The sequence below is a fragment of the Apostichopus japonicus genome, chromosome 1 (assembly GCF_037975245.1).
Source record: "Apostichopus japonicus isolate 1M-3 chromosome 1, ASM3797524v1, whole genome shotgun sequence".
NCBI lineage: Eukaryota > Metazoa > Echinodermata > Holothuroidea > Aspidochirotida > Stichopodidae > Apostichopus > Apostichopus japonicus.
In genome coordinates, this window is record NC_092561.1 from 11,314,288 (window position 1) to 11,332,050 (window position 17,763).

General features: G+C 35.9%; 1 long non-coding RNA gene across 1 annotated transcript; it reads left to right on the top strand.

Annotated features, from left to right (window-relative positions):
- Positions 1–1,695: 1,695 nt before the first annotated feature.
- On the top strand, positions 1,696–12,029 carry LOC139958780 (uncharacterized). The gene is made up of 4 exons (XR_011789943.1): positions 1,696–1,805; positions 6,012–6,053; positions 8,156–8,383; positions 10,190–12,029. It is a non-coding gene; the product is annotated as an uncharacterized lncRNA (long non-coding RNA).
- The last annotated feature ends 5,734 nt before the right edge of the window (positions 12,030–17,763 follow it).

Sequence of the window (17,763 nt, forward strand, 5' to 3'; positions counted from 1 at the left end):
CGTTCGTTTTATACTAAATTTTATAACTAGAAATATTACCACTCATTGTCAATCAGTGAAATTCAAATGCAATGTGAAGGTTATTATACATAGACTAGACGTAGACACGTGACGTGATAAACAGGCCGACTTTGTCCGCTTGAGCACACCGTGGGTATAGACCTAGGCTGCGCGCCTATACACAATGCAGTATATATATATATATCGCGCGTACTTGCGCACAAGTTATAGGTTAGACCCGGATGCGAAAGTGAACTGCGTCTCAAAACTGCGACGTTCCCATGTAGAAAGTGCTGTCATCGCGTCGTGCGTTACCGCCGTTCTTCTAATCCTGTGTGACACATGGGCATTCTTGAAAATTTGAAAGCCCGCCAATTAATCCAAGTTTTCACACATCATGGACCATGCCAGGCACAATATTGTACATTGTAAGTTCAGGCTAGTGCGGCTTAGTTATGCTAGATCTAGTTATAGTATAGGCTAGGTTTATACTCCTGACTTTCACTTGGCCTGTCACTAAAGACTTGGTACTGGTATAATATACATTTAACATTTAACCACGTGACTTTTGACCTCGCTTCTCATTGCAACCACATAGTTTGTTAATATTTGATAACATCTATTCAATTTCCCAAAAATCGCAACCAAACACCAAACCAAAGGCCAGGCTACGGAAAACAGCCTGATAGAAGAGGGTTGGATTCATTTTTCAGAATTTCGAGGCAGCTCGTATAGCTAAAAACCTTCACTGTCTGAAATTCAAGGAACGGTATCCGTTGGAAGGGGAGGATTTACCTGGCGAAACGATACTAGCTTGGCTATGGTCTTTAAATAAATATATCATGTATAGAGTAATATATTGTATACTAAATCTGATGAATGAATGAAAACAATGGGTTACACCTACATATAACAGTATAAATAATTATAAACCCAAACAAACAATAAGAAAGACCTTTGTTACGTCATCGGACGGTATTTAAGTTTAGGTTTTGTGGTGACACAACTGGACCGAACAGGTTGATTAAGTGGCACGGATTGTTGTAATTGATTTGCTAAACAGTTCATGTAAAGGTGAAAGATTCCGCCGAGCATCTCTGCAAGGACAATATTGAATCAATGAAATGCCTAATAAGGGACATTTGTCGTTATTCTCCCCGCTTCTAATCTGCGGTATAATTTATACATGCATAACAGGACGTGTTCCAAATAGGCAGAGTCCATACCCAGCGATGATAACGCGGACAATTAATATATTCTCCTATTTTTTTGATAATACCAACTATTTGACGCAATCGTGTCAGAAGAAGTAGTAAACGTTTAAAGTTAAAGACGACAACACATTGAGTGCGATCAAGTAACCCTCATTAAATCGTCCTCAGGGCGATAAAAGTCACCTTCTTTCTTAGTTTGAAAAGATTTTCCACCTAAACAACATCTTTTTTGACAACGTTGACACCGGACCTAATTGTATCATTACCAAATTATTCACAAGTTTTTAACTAATGAGGGAAATTCAAATACATAGGCGCACCTGATTTTGGTTCTAGCCGAGAGTTTGACTCAAGGCAGGAAGTATTTAATTCCATGATCACTCACATAACTGAACACCTCTCGAAGATCTTTAACACGGCTTCTGATATTTTATGTTAGATATATCTTTATTATTGATGGAAAGTAGGACCCGAAGCATAAAAAGGCACCTCGTAGGTTGCTTTGTCATCATTGAGAAGTTATCCTTAGCTGAGGCAATACAGATATATTGTTTTGTCAAATTACTCTCTGGATTAAGAAGCCCAACAGAGGTAAGCTGTTTTATCCATTCCTTTCACAACTTAATTTTGCTATTGTTCTATTCCATTTCCTTTTTCCCTATTTTACTCTAGTTTGGTCGTAAGGAATTGATTTCAGGTTGATAACAAGAGCTGCATCAAACAAACTTGTGTGAACAACATTGTCAACACCATTGGGGGTAACTTTGTAAGAAGTCATTATCAGGTTTTTATACTTGTTAGTATATTTTCGGTAGACAAGCAAATTACTTGGTAAAAAAATAATCACTTAGTTGCACATTTATTTGGACACATCTTGTAAGGTTCACAACATTTGTGTTTCATTGTTTCATTCCCCATTCCTTTATGAGAAATGGAAACATTTAAACCACTTAAATTACCAATATTGTTGTCTATGTTTCAATCGGCTATGTTCAATTCCTTCGTCATGTCTTGTAAATGTTTTCATGCTAGTCTAAAAGTAGGAGGCGAGCTGGGGGGGGGGGGGGGTAGGGGACAAACATGACGGGTCACTCGTCATTGTTTATCAAGTTAGTGCTATACATATCCTGTGATAATCAATTAATCGAGGGTTAAGCCTAACAGACGCAACCACTTTAACCATAGTAGTTGCGTGTTTGTTCTTTCACTGCGGCAACACTATACTCTTTATCAATCTCTTTTCATTACTTGATATAACATTCGTTTCATTTTAACGGGTTTTGATTAACAAAAGAAAGTGAAAATAGTAACAATCATTACTTCAACAATATATACTTGATAACATATTTAAGCCAGGATGCGGAGTTTGAATTTCCAATGACATGGTTGTTTTTTTCGGAATATTTAATATTGAACAAACTAAGCAAGACGTATTTGTTTTATATTTAATTTAAAAAACAACAACTATATAGCTTTGTAATTTGTTTGTAGAAAACACTCGATTTTACTTTATAATTCACGTGTAACGATTGAGTATAACATCATCTTGTTAGTATAATCTTTCATTGTTTTGCTTATTTCGTCATTTGTTGACCGCTCATTTCAGTGATGACGATAATAGAACAACAAGAATCTCTAATCAACCCGACACAATAACGCGACCAACAATGAACAGTTTGAAAAAGAAACCTTTGATATCACCCAATCTATTTTCATACATTTCAACAATTAATAATGGGCGTTAACATTTTTACTTTTATAATAAATTCTGTATAATCGGTTCCGGTGGGGGGGGGGGGGTGAACTATTGAAGAATGACAGGCTAGTTAGTGGAAACCTAAGTAGATATATTAAATACATTTATTCTTAGTCTTTTTTGTTTATTTAATTATAGAATTCATCTGTTGCATTATGCCCTAGCTTCTTGATTGGTGCAGATTTCGCTAAAGGTTATTTGCCGCTTTTGTATACATAGTCGAGCGGTTAGATTAAGCTAGTTTCATCTTTAATTTGTTCCACATAAAATAATATTATCCGATCCTAAGGAAACTTGAAACCTTGAGCAAAGAAATATGAAGTCAATATTTGGGAACAATGTGAAAGGGTTAAGTTAATAAGTTAAAGGATATATAGGCTTGTTATTTGTTTAAATTTTATTACGACTGCAGAAATTTGTTTTTACTTATAAAGAATCTACGTAAGATGAAGTCTATAATAAAAGATTGGCAACCTCGTATGCATGACTATATTATCCTGAAATATTTTCACAACAAGAAATAACACAAATGGTTAAAATAATAATAAAACTGTTAGAATAATGTTGAACTCTATAGAAATAAATATTTAAGAAATACATTTGTTGTTTGTGATAAAAGTACATATATCATTATGTAGGTAGACCTATCTATATGCAAATATATTTATATGTGTCACATTAAGGCGTATTTATTTTTAAGAGATTCGGTTATCGGAAACAGGTAAAATATCTGAGGTTTGTACAGATTCCATTCACTTTACGCTAAAATATACTTAATGAATAAGGCAGTGAAGAATATTCCAGATGTCATTTCTAAACCCGTTTTTTTTTGGCAAAATGAATAAACATAAAGAAATTCTGTTCACTGTAAGGAATCATGACTGAAAATATTTTCGAATTTTATGCAACAATTTCTCCGTGACCTTCATTTATAACTACTGTACTCAATTAAAAAAAGTGCATTACAAATTAAAAGCATAACATAATTATGTATAAGATATTGATAATTACAGATGAGCCAAGAATCTAACCTTGATAAAGTAATCACCTTTTCACTTAATCCGTAAAATAGGGGTTGTCTTCCAGTATAGCCAATGGCGAGAAAATAGAGGCATGTGTGAAGTTATCCTTATAATTCTTTCTATGCATAATTAATTTATCTTTATTCATAGGCCGGAAGCAATTCTGTAATAATTGCAAAAGATTTCCTTCAGCTTCCATATTTGTTTTTATTACTTCAGATATGTGGAGTGGTGATCTCAAAATTTTAGAATTTTTTTCTATAATTTTTAAACCATTGAAATAGTTACTTTATTTTATTGTTCTTTGTGTGATTTTTGGTGAATTAAGATGCCGGATTATCTTTTAAGATATACTTTATCCCTCCCCCCCTGAAAACTTTGATATCGTCTTATTATGAAACGTTTGCATAATTGGCCTTTCATAACTACTGGTATACTTGGCCGGCGAAACTTCCGTAGACATTTTTTTTCTTAAATTAATCTCTTACATGTAAATTTTTCTTTTACTGATTATTGTATAACAATTGTAACTTTTTTGTTTCAAATCGTTCTTTTTTCAATCAGTTAAAGTCCTTATCACTCGCTATTTCTGTTTTTATTGGTTGCAGGCCTATTGCACACAAAACTTGTAACATCTATCTTGGTGAAATATTTGGGTTGAGTTTTTAATAGTGATTCCGTGGCTTAGGAAGCCACCAATATGTGACGGGGGAGGGGAGGGGAGGGGGTGATGTGACCGGTTTGAAATCTTCCAGAGGAAGGATTTTAGTAGATGCTATACGGCGCTCCTGATGGGACAAAGCAAACTTCAACATTTTTCTCAAAATTTGGGCAATATTGTATCTTTATTACCTTACATTACAACTATTTTTCTCAAAATTACAACTTCCTTTCTCAGAATCTGATGTTTTCATACAAATATTCGAATCCATTCTAGAAAATACGACTTTTTGGGTACATGTCATAGCGAAATTTCTACATTTTTATCTCAAATTGTAATCTTTTTAATTTTTTTTATTCATTTCATGCAAACTTAGGTAAAACTTTCGGTCGGTAGAAAGTCGAAAGCAAAGGTCGACATTTTTACTTTGTAAATCGACCAGAATTTATATCAAACTTCGGTTATTTTATTTTAACTTTTGTCTATTTTCTCCAACTTTCGAGATTATTTTTCTAGAAACTTGTATAAATTAGAGTCTCGAAATGTCGACCTTACATCTATGTAATTGATACTAATATCTATTTACAATGCACTTCATATACATTTGTTTAGTCAGGTGTAGCTTTAAATAATGAAACAAATGTATGTTTGTAAACTGATGCTTTAAGTATTGCATGTTATCAATCATCTTACATATAACTATATGGGCGACAAGATGTTTATATCTTTGAATAGCTATACCAACTATAATCAAAACCTTATAACCATGTACCCTGTATATATAAAAATACCCTACAATCATATACCCTTTATAATAAATACCCTCTAATCAATACTCTGTAACGTTTTGTTGATGGAAACTTCTTTATGGCTGTTCAGTTTTGACATTGTTTTGCGGGTAATACTCAGTGTATAGGTTTAGTGAATCATGGTGGCAAACCGTAGAAAACGAATTCTTATGTTTATTCCCCGGGTAATCGTATCATTCCGCTGTTATTCGGTTAATATGTTTGCGCGATTATTCAAATCGCCCATTCTCTGATCTAATGATATTTGTAATACTCTTTAATTATACGGTCGTTTTACAACACCTGATGCCAATCTCATTAAAGCTTAAACCCCCAAACGCATTTACGTATTAGCCTACTACATGACGACATACAAATATCTGTCTATATAAACAGCGAGGCAAATCACTCAATTAGAAAACTTTTCTTCGCTTCGAACCTAACGGACGCACGACCACGTGACTCGGTATTATTTTTGGAGAATGGTGACAAATGAAAGCTATTTGAGTTACTGTCACGATTTAGTCTCGTTTAAATAATATTTTTATCTCTCTGTTTTTGTACCAAAAGGAAAACAACTCTTCTGATACTTCAACAGATCTATAATTCCTGGTAAGAAAATTTCATTGTTTTACATTGTTTATTATATTATCCAGTTTTATGCTTCAATGTTACAGCCAATAGTTGTCTGGTAATGGAAGTTACAGTAAATATTGAAAGACTTTTAAGAGGCAAATAGCCTTACTTTTAGATTATGAAATAGATAATGGCTACCGGTAGTTTCCGGATCATATGTCCTGTATACGTTGTTAGATAATCTGTCCTTTTTTCTGCGTAGAGTAACAGCTTTATATTAGTTCGGCCAAATTCATCTGAGTTAAAACCTATATACGACGAAGGGTTTTCGATCTTGTATTAAAGTATGTTTAAAATTAATCAAGCAAGTTGTTTTAAATATTTCATCTGATATGCATCCATAGTTATGTTGTCTTGGAACAGTTTTTGTTTTCAATGTAAAGTAGCTGGGTTTCTATATTACCCAAATGTAAAATGTCTGCATAAATTTGCGTTCATAGTGGAGTGAAAAAAAACATATTTAACTTTTAACTTTTGTCACGACATCTACGACTTCAAGTAATGACAATTTAAGGAGTGATGAAACTACAATTGCTATAAGTAATGTAAACCAGGGTTCTTCAAATAGTTGTGTGTGTAAAGAGGGAAGGGGGAGGAGTGGATAGGGATGGATAAGAATGTGTAGGGATGGGCAAGGATGGGCAGGGATGGACAGGGATGGACAGGGATGGGCAGGGATGGGTGCGGATGGGTAGGGATGGGTAGGTTTTGTTGGTTGTATCGGTGAGGAACCCACATTTACAGGAATATGTCTTAAGCGGGAGGGATCTTTAAAATCGAGGATTTTGTACGTCAGTGTACAGAATAGTTCGAGGAAAGTTTGGGTCTAAAATTAGTACGTTTTCCTCTAATAATTTATTTGGTCACATATATACACACAACTTTTATTTTGATTCATTAATTGAAGCCGCAGAAGTCGTAAAAATAGTTTTGAACTATTCGAATCCATAGTACATAGAAAAACAAAGCTTGGGTGAGATAATAGATACAAGTAATATGTTATGCCAGGCGAGTAGAAACTTTCGTGGTGTGTTTTTTATATTTTTTATGCGGACCTACATTTGCAGGACTTTCATTCCTGACTAGCGGAACGATATAAATGTCCGCTGAACGCGAAGCACAGTAGACTAACACTGAAACAGGGAAAAGTATATCAGTGAGCAATGAATGGTAAACGCTCAGAATGCCTCCATTTTGGTAAAAGTTATTGTAAAGATAGATTTAACTTCTTATTGTTATTTGTAATTATCATGATATAACAAATCCGACGTGATAAACTTTATAGGTCGCATATAACATACTCGTCGATTGGGGTTCATCGTTATGAAAAACATTTTATTTTGCGCGTAGAATTTAACCCACAAAAATAATTACCAGCTTAATTGTTGAGGGATAATAAGAGCATTTGTGTCTCAACATAATATTTATCCACAGACCACCTCATGAAACTTGATATTAGTAATGAGGTTGACACAATAGCAAAGTTCTCTGACGTTGGTTTCTCAATATTTATTAAGTTTCTCACGCCTTCTTACTGTAAACTCATTTGTTGATTGATACTAAGCAGCTGCATTTGTGCTTGATCGATAAACCGGTAGTCGGAGTGTCGGCAAGGAAGATAGAGAGGGTGTGGAGGAGGGAGGGGGGGGGGCAAGAGAGTGCGGGCGGTGATATACCCCTCTAAATTCAAGAGGATCCTTTTAATATTCCGAGCTTCGTTCACATCATGAGAATGTACTTTATATCAGTTCGCTTTGAGCACAATCATCTACAGAAACGAAAAACCGCTGTCAAAACTTAACGATTCTTGACAATATTAACAAGGTTAACAAATGCTTAATGGAAACGATAACTAGGCCTATTTCCAATTTCCAACAAATTGAAAATATTCCTTCACATTGAACACGTTCCTCAGGCTATGTATCTTCAACATGACATATTGGTTTATGCTCTCATTTGATTTGTCAATCCATGCACACTTTTTATTTGTTTTCATAACTGTCCATTTAGGTACAAAGTTTCCAGTTTCCCCTCATTAGTCTTTCTAATCTTTCTTCCATTTTCTTTTTTTAATGTAGACACAAGTTAAAGAAAGAAAGTGAACAATATGACGACCCAATCTACCACAGTCATAATATTAAGGATCTTCTGTGTGTTGATAGCAGTAAGAGAAGCCGCATCAATAAGGTTATGTGGGCCGGACTTATCCAGGGCTGTTTATCAAATCTGTTCACATGGTAAACGAGGCTACATACCACCAACATTTAACTCAGAAGATGACCAGTTAAACCAAGAGTTCGGAACAGGTAATTACATACAGAGGGATGCCAAGGCCTCCATGAATATGTATGATAACTCACAGCCATCTCCGTGGCAATTTGGCGGTTTTAGGTATTGAGGGAATTCAAAGCTTTAATCAATGTTCATTTCATAGAGAAACCGGTATATGTATGATATGCTTACGAATATCATGTTTTTATCAGATAAAAGTTAGGAAATATTCATGTTGTCAGTACGCCTGTTTTGAAGCATAATATGAGAGGACAGTATAGAGTGTTATTATCATTAGAATCATAGTAAGGTTAGGAACTGTTCATACTGTCACTGACAGTCTGTCAGTACAACTGTTTTGAAGCATGATACGGACAGTATAGAGTGTTATTAAGAAATTTGCCCGAACTACTGCCTAGAGAATGGCATATTGGCTAATATCATGCGTTGAATTCAAAGCTTTAATCAATGTTCATTTCATAGAGAAACCGGTTGGGACAATTTTTCTGTCAGGTATATGTATGATATGCTTACGAATATCATGTTTTTATCAGATAAAAGTTAGGAAATATTCATGTTGTCAGTACGCCTGTTTTGAAGCATAATATGAGAGGACAGTATAGAGTGTTATTATCATTAGAATCATAGTAAGGTTAGGAACTGTTCATACTGTCACTGACAGTCTGTCAGTACAACTGTTTTGAAGCATGATACGGACAGTATAGAGTGTTATTAAGAAATTTGCCCGAACTACTGCCTAGAGAATGGCATATTGGCTAATATCATGCGTTGTATCTGTTCTTCGCAGATACATAGTACAAACACACTGTTGGTCGCTCACCAACCTTTTAACCAATATCACGTGCATTATTTATTCCCTTTCGGAAGAACCCGGATACATCACTTGATGTTACACCTTCCAGTGATCACATAAGTCACCCCAGCTTAATTGTATTTAAGGGGCTTTTGCATCCTTCGACTTCGATAGTATTCCAGGAAATTCCTTCCGTTTTCACTTGCAATTGCATATTATGTGCGAACATGTTGACGGAGAGAAATAATTGAACCCCTTTGAGTGGAAATTTTGAAATGTACCAAAACTGGTTTTGTTCAAATAATAAGAATTCCATTCACTGTTTGCCTTGTTTAATCTTACGAGTCGGTTGTAGATATAACGTAGATAATAAATAAGCTCGAATGAAACATGAAATCCTAAAGGACTGGTGTAGTGCTCTTGGTTACTTTGAAGTTGTTTGTAAAATGTTGGCTATTGCAAGTTTCTAACTGAACGAAAACCACCAAACCGGGATCCACTTGTAACTTGACATAATGAGAATATATACATACGTTAATGGTTCTCAAGTTTTACGAATTGCTCGTGGATTTAAATATTTTAGAGATTGATATAGATTACACTAAATAATTACCAGTATTAACAGAGGTTCGAATTCGAAACCCGAGCTGTACTGATAATAAATTGAGAGTAAACAAGTCACTCTCGTCCGATGGATTAGCTTTTATACCACAGCCCGCTTACATAATCTAGACGATATAGTTGCCTATATAACTGTGGCTATGTTATAGAATTCTGAATGATATGAGAACAACAAGTTTTAATACGCCCAATATATATTTTTGTTTGCCATAAGAAAAGCATCGGCAGTGATTTGTCTAGTGATGTTGAAATCACTATTATATAACTCTATTGATATAAGGAAATCCAACATTGCTCCCTCCCAGTAAATTAGAAATAGCCACTGTTTGGGCAAAAATTATAATTATTAAAGCTGCCCACCCAGTAAATGTTTCGCCTTTCTTTTTCTTTTTCTTCTGCTTTTTAGATTTGGAGGAGTACTTAGCTGAGACTATTAAAGAATATTTGAAACCAAATTCGTTGTACGATGATGTAGAACGGGAACTGTATCCTTCGTTACCAAGGGGCTTTAGACGGGTGACCAGAACGGGTGGGATCGCTAGAAGATGTTGTTCGACTGGTTGTAGCTCTTCCGATATCGCCAAATTGTGCTAACATGTCATTTCACGATATTATGAAATATGCCTTGAACCGAGAACCTTGCCCAGCCCTTTCCTGTAGATATCAGCGATGACACGTGCACGGCTTATGTTAGGGTGGAGAAAACTAAGCTGAGTATTATCACAAAATCCACACCGTAAGACAAGTCATTTTATAGCCATCTGGGAAAACTATTTTAGTTCTGTGACTTCGTTTCTGTTTATTTTCTGCAGAAGTCGGCGATACTCACTAAAGATTTGTCAGGTGTTACAATAGAAAGAAGGTTTAAGCGCAGGTGAATGCATGATACTTAAAGAACAGACCATGTTTTCCTCACGTACTCTATATCATTTACATTGTAGATTTCAAACCGTATTTAACCTAAAACCGCTTGCCATGGAATATCGCGGACAAAATATTTCACGCAAACCCTCGAAATTCGGAGGAGACAAGCGTTATCTTTAGCCGTCATCACCGTATGAAGAGGTTAATATGCAACCATATAAATGTTACTTCAGTTATAACGAGCAATTAGCAGTCCCATTACTTGTCGTAAATGAGACATTTCCTGGCCTCACTGTTTGGAATAATTTGGATGACTGGAACCTCAAGGAACTGACTTTGCAAGTACTTACCGCAGCAATTCTGAACCAGCCATGCTCGCTAAAGAAATGAAAGACTCCCGGGGTCTTTTACTTCACAAAACACATTAAGCAACGACTTATTTCTTTTAACCGGAATTAGTTTTGAAGTAAAATACAGTTGCAAGATGGCGGAGAAGATGATAAAACACAGCGATGTGTTATAATAGAAAGAAGACGTACGTTCACGTACATATTATGCCGACCAGGGCTTCTTCTCTCAATTTTATTATTGTTTTTCCTTTAAAGTATTTAACTGTGATCGAGATTAAAACAATGTATTGAACTATTTTAACTGATCTGATATGTCAGATGTATGAAAACGTTAATGTCTCGTCAAAATTTTAAGATGTTCCTGTAAAGATTAAACACTTTTTCTACAATATTATTAATTGTATGCTAACATTTTGTAACAAAATTACAATTTCTTGAATTTCTTGAAGTGAGGAATTCCTTGCTGTAAAATGGCAAAAGGATAATTTATCAAATGTCATCGATTAAATGATAAAAACTGATCATATATTATTTCACCTATTCAATATTTTGCAACAAAATGAACTACACAAGAAAGTCATTAATTCAATATTTTGCAGCATATGATAAATTGATCACTTATAGGGAAAAAAAATGACAACAAAATGAGTCAGTACGCTCGCATTATAATGTCATCATTTCAACATGTGCAGGAAAAATGATGAACTTTTGCAGGAAAATTGCAGAAATATCTTAACATCTTGACGGCGCTTCACGTTTCCATACATATGAGAGGATATAAAAATAAACGATTGTTTTTTGAAGAAATACGAAAGAAAATATCTTGAGGACAAAATATGGTGCGATTTTTTAAAACTGGAAAAATACGATACCTTAAAAGACGACTGATAAATTTTAATTTGATTATGTTTTACTTAAACAATGTTGTGTATATTCCTTTGTGTATATCCATATATACTTTTACGTCAAATATCAAGTATTTGAAATCTGACTAAAATGGTCTTTGAATTATATATATACTAATATAAAGTCAAAAGTTCACAGAATTTGTTAATCTGCTTCATTTCACGGCGTCAAAACAATTCCCAATCTTTTTCTTCAATTGTTTTTGCATCATCTTACACTTCGGGCTATTTATTATCCAAAAAGAGCTCGCAGGTACACCCCATTACGAGTACGAGATAGAGAAGTTGATGAATCTTAAGTTACCTGCACGCATTCAATCATGATGTTGACGATGTTGACGATAGTTTTACATTTTAATAGCTAAAAAAATTCATGTCGAATTAGTATAAATAAAGTCCTATCAAACAATATTTTAAAGTAGACTTAATAATATTTCATTAGAGACACCTGCATACGTTCATATCTGGACGATGGTACACATAACAGGAAGGTGCACTCGCGAACGTATTGTATATAATTATGCACAGGAAGAGAACTGATATAGTCTATAGCCGAACATTGAATTAACCAGTGGCGTAGGAAGGTACTTTTGAGTGGGGGGGGGGGCTGAAGACTGATGGCCGGCCTGGGGAGGGGTCTAAGGATTTTTTTTGCATTTCCAGGTGGCCTCAGGTGCAATTTGGTGCAATATAGCACACTTTAACTCTCACACCATTTTGTAAAGAATTTTGCATTTTCACCTGGCCTTACATGCAATTTGGTGCTCCAAATGAGATTTTTTCTCATTTGGAAAAGAAAAAGGGGTTTTTTGACTTGCGGAGCGGGGGGGCGGAATGATACTTCCGCCCCCCATATTTTTCACTGGGGGAGGCTGGCGCCCCCCAGCCCCCCGGTTCCTACGCCCTTGGAATTAACTATTACATATAAGAGAGAAACCATGAACTTAGGGATGGGGTGGATTAAAGGCAGTATTTCCAACCTCCCTCCCGCAAAACCAGAAGAGGGGATATGAGAGGTATTGAAAGAAAACTTAAAGGAATTACTCTTCTAACATATATTATATATGCTTGAAATCCTTAACAATGAACATGAAAAATCTGACAATGATGCAGCTCCTGGGAGGGGGGGGGGGTTCCCTAATGGTTCTGTCCCAAGGCTACCTTGGGAATACTCTTCGCGGGTTACCTTCACCCCTTGTCAATATTATGTTGAAATACTCCCTACACTTCGTATGCACATGTCGCTCCTCATATACCTCTCCTTCACACTTCAAAACTCTCCGCTGTTCTTTTTCTATCACAAAAGCTCGTAAACCGTAATATATTGAATAAAATCCAAATCTATTAAAACACCTTGCATAGTTTCATTGATGCGCATAAACAACTCGAAGAGGTAATTTGAGACATTTTCTTTATTTGAAAGTCTTTGAAACTCTCGTCCGTTCTTTCACCTGTCATCATAAAACTAATACGGGATAGTTGGTTACAGAGGTGTACTTATACGAGTTGTGGTGGAAATCACAAATCTGTCCCAAAGTTGGAAACGAATGCAGCCTTGTCTTACACTCATAAACGTAAGAGTAATAACAACAACAAGAAGAAAACGAAACCAAGAAAATGTGTTCTTGTCCTCAAACGTCACTACAAGAGAGCACGGAATATCTGCAAATATATACTAAAGCTTCCGGGTGGGGGAAGGGGAGGGGTGGAGGGGGAAGGGGAGGGGAAGGGAGGGAAACTTCACAATCCAGGCCTCTGCAATATATTCCAGAATTTTCAAACCTCTCACACATATGTTTGTGTTTTTAACTAGCTACGAATGAACACGATACATCTAGCAGCGTTGCAGTTTCAGGAGGCATTTCCTCGTGGACGCCAAATACGGCTTAAAATAAACTCCAGAGAATTTAGAGTTATTCTTTTTTGTAACATGTATTTTTTTCCTTCTAAAAATGCGAGAAGCAGAGTCGGTTTCGATATCAATATACGCCCCCCCCCCCTTTCTCCCCTAGAAAATGGTGAACGGTTGGTGCGAGCGCAGCTTAAGATTATATAATAATAATAGTAATGAGCAAGTATTTTTACGACGTTTAAGCGACCACAAATGCGGGAGAAACCCGTATAGGGCTCTTGGAAAACAACTTACACATCGGGTGGCTTTCAATTTCAACATTTTATCTCAATTTGGGATCTTTTTCGGTTTGGAGAGTCAGATGGGAAAATCGTAGATTGCTCTTGGATGAAAAGCCCACCTTACTTCCGGCCGGGTATCGGAACCAGAACCTCTCGATTGCTAAGGCTAATTGCTTCACATCGGACACCGCCTCTATCCACTCGGCCACAGGTACCGATACGGTATCGGTAGATTAGCTAAACATAAACAAGAGCATCGACCGCAACAAGAACAACAAACCATTAATTTCATATTTAAATAAAGCTTAGTATTAAATAAGTGGGAAAGACTGACGATAACTTTTCTAATTATAACGTATAGGCTACGATTCCATCAGGATGATTATACTAGAAGCCGAAAGAATATCTGCAGAGATTGTTGATTCTTCAACTGTAATATCTTCCTGCATGAAGTACGGAAATGGACTGGCCCAGCATACTATAGTCCATCACATGTACCATACCAGTGTATATACAGTTTGAATGTGCAACGATAACCCAAACCATCAACTATCACATGGTGGGACGTGTTATGTTCTAGTGGCCTTGGAAAGTGACGAATCCAGTATGTACGTCAATTAAGTAGTTAATTGTGGTACCGTATATGGCAAGCGTATATATTCAAATTAATACGCGGATATATTATGCGGTGTTTGTCCCACATGGCTTGCCATAACCGCACGACACCAATATACCATGCATTGCTGCTTGCTTACATATCGTTCTTTGCTCCCATGTGTGTGTTCATCGTAGGTGACGGAAAATGGAACATCGGATAAAATTGACAATGCTTACTAACTGTCACGACTTTCAACACAGTTTAATCAAATATATGAGATTTTATTATAGTATACTATATCTTCATAAAAATGAACCTTTTAATGTAATGTTAGTGTGACGACAAAAATATAACGTCTGCTGAGGTACACTCTGGAAGTACTAAAGATGTCACATTCGCTAAACCATAGGCGTACGGGACTATTTCAGTTTGGGGGGCAGAAATTTTTGTGCCCGAAAGTTCCCGTGACACTATCTAAGCGGAGCGCCACCATCGGTTGGCGCGTAGCGTACAAGAAAAATTTTGGCAAAAAATGCCTCTCAGATTGCCGGAAACGGCACTTCTGAGGCCTTGCAAGTTGCATCTAAACATTCTTTTTTTTATAATCTTACGTATTAGGAATTTACACTGCAGCAAAATTTGGTAAATTAGAAGAAGAAAAAAATGGTAACATCACTTTGAAGGGGAAAAATAGGACAGTATATTTTTTAAGCTCCTATTTAGTTACCGTTATTTATTATTTTAACACAGTACTCAGCTACCTCCAGAAAAACATACATTGTTCAACGACACGCAGGCTTTAATGTCGCTGTGTCGGGTGAAACTGCAATTTGTCTCACAAAAAAGTATAAAATATAACAAAGAATATGATAAACCTGTACTTCTAGGCTTTTAGGCACCCCCACCCCCCCCCCCACCATCCATGAACAAGAAAATGTTTCTTATATACACTCATGTCGGGGATGTCCAGGTATACAATTGACTAGTAAGAAAAAAATTTGATCGTGCAAAAAGCGTGGTAGCCCAGATGAGCTGCGCTCACGGTGGTGTTACACGCAAATATTCGGGCATCATGATGCTAAATAAAGAAAATCATGGAATTGTCGGGCAAAAATTTGAAAAAGATTCGGGCAAGCTACTGCATATTTATATATATATATATATATATATATATATATATATATATATATATATATATATTCTCCTCTTAGGCTGCCCGAATTTTTCAGGACTTTTGCCCGAATTTCTTGTCCTCTGGAAATTTGGGGGGCAGTCTGCCCCCTGCCCCCCCCCCCGCCTCGTACGCCTATGCGCTAAACAATAGAAAAATTAACCCCAGCAAAGGATTGCCAAACTGATCCCACTCCGAACAAGACCTTTTCTTACATCTGCAGGATTCCCCGAGACAGTAACATTTATAAAGATAATGTCTGGTACAAATGTTACACATTTTACATATATACTAGAAGATGTCTCACTTCCACGATTTACCACCGTGATCAATCGTTAAATACTGCTTCGTTAATATCGCTCTGATTTCGTTGACCTGAGATTCCTAACGAGTTTGAAGGGCGAGTATTTTAACATGTAACCGAACGCGTTTAGGCTCACGACTTAATTCATCGTGAATTTAGTATTCATCATTAATTTCAACTTTCCATGCTTACTCTGTTAGATATATACCCTTACATGTATGTCTTTATCTCCGATAATAAGACACCTAGTTGGGATAAGTTGTTTCTTTATTGTATATACCTTTATGTCTCGCTTCAAAGCACTTTTACAGACAATATGAATAATAGTATCATGAATTACCGCCAGATAATGAGCTGTTCGCATTGTCAATACGAGTATACATGATAAGGGAGGAAAGCTCCCTAGGTAATGTTCTGCTAATGTGAAGGAAATATGCGAAGGAAACTCATTCTTTTGTACATGGAAATGCATCTCTGTCGGGTGTACCCTTACATTTAATCCGGACTGTGATAAGAAAGTGAACAATGCAACATTCTATGAATATTCATAAGTTCAATTCTTTTGTCTGACGTATATCGTCGCACATAATTGCACGTTGGTCCTGAAGAGAATAAAGACAAAGGTTTTTACGTCTAATATCCTTTTTCAATGCAGACTGCATGATGCAGTGTGAATCTTCTTTCATCACAAACATTAGTTATCCAAGAAACAAAACAAACAAATTACAAATAAAACGATTCTTGCTCTAAACAGGGTTCTTCTTAAATGATTATTTTGTTATGTTGTTAAAATAACAGGTACAGTAATTGTCCCAATCAAAGTTGTGATATCACGGTCATTCAAAGACTCGTTGGTATTTGGTAAAACAAAAAAACAAATAAAAACAATAGAGGGTAACTATATACAGTACTCAATACAAATGGTATTTCTTGGAGAGAGTACAGAAGAGAGGTGGCGAGGGGGAGGGAGGGGTGGCGAGGGATGGAGGTGGAGGTAGGGTGTGGTGGGGTAAATAATGAATAGAAATTAATTAATTTTAGTAAATTATGGTTAAAGGATTATTAAGAAAATAACCTTAAACATTTGTAACGTGAAATATTAATTGTTCGTTTAGGTGGATACTGAAATGCATCAAATTCAGCATTTATTGTAAAACATGTTTTTTGTTGTTATATTATTTCTATTGAAACCATAAATAGTCATTTACCTGTTTGCGCAACCCCCAAGACCAAGCCTCCAATATCTATAATTTAACTTTAATCCAGATAGTCGGAAATTTATTGCAACCCCGTTTTCTTTTTATATTACCTTGCCATCGCCGAGAACGACTCCCCATCAAAACACATTTCCGCCGATTTCAATTAATTCACATAAACTTGTCTTTGTGTAATTGTCTTTGGAGATATACACTGAGAGGAACCAGTAAGAGTTATTTAATTATTTCGAATTTGATGGGTCATAATGCTTAAATTAATTTGATCATTTCCGCTGTATACGGTAAGTGTCTTAAAAGTAAGTTTATTTAGTGTTGTCTTAGAAACAGTCAACGCACATCCCTTCGAACACTATACCCTATGGAATAGGCCATATGGACAGCTGAGGTCCAGCGTCCGGTGTTTGGCAATATTCTGAATACATCTCAACATAGGCCTAT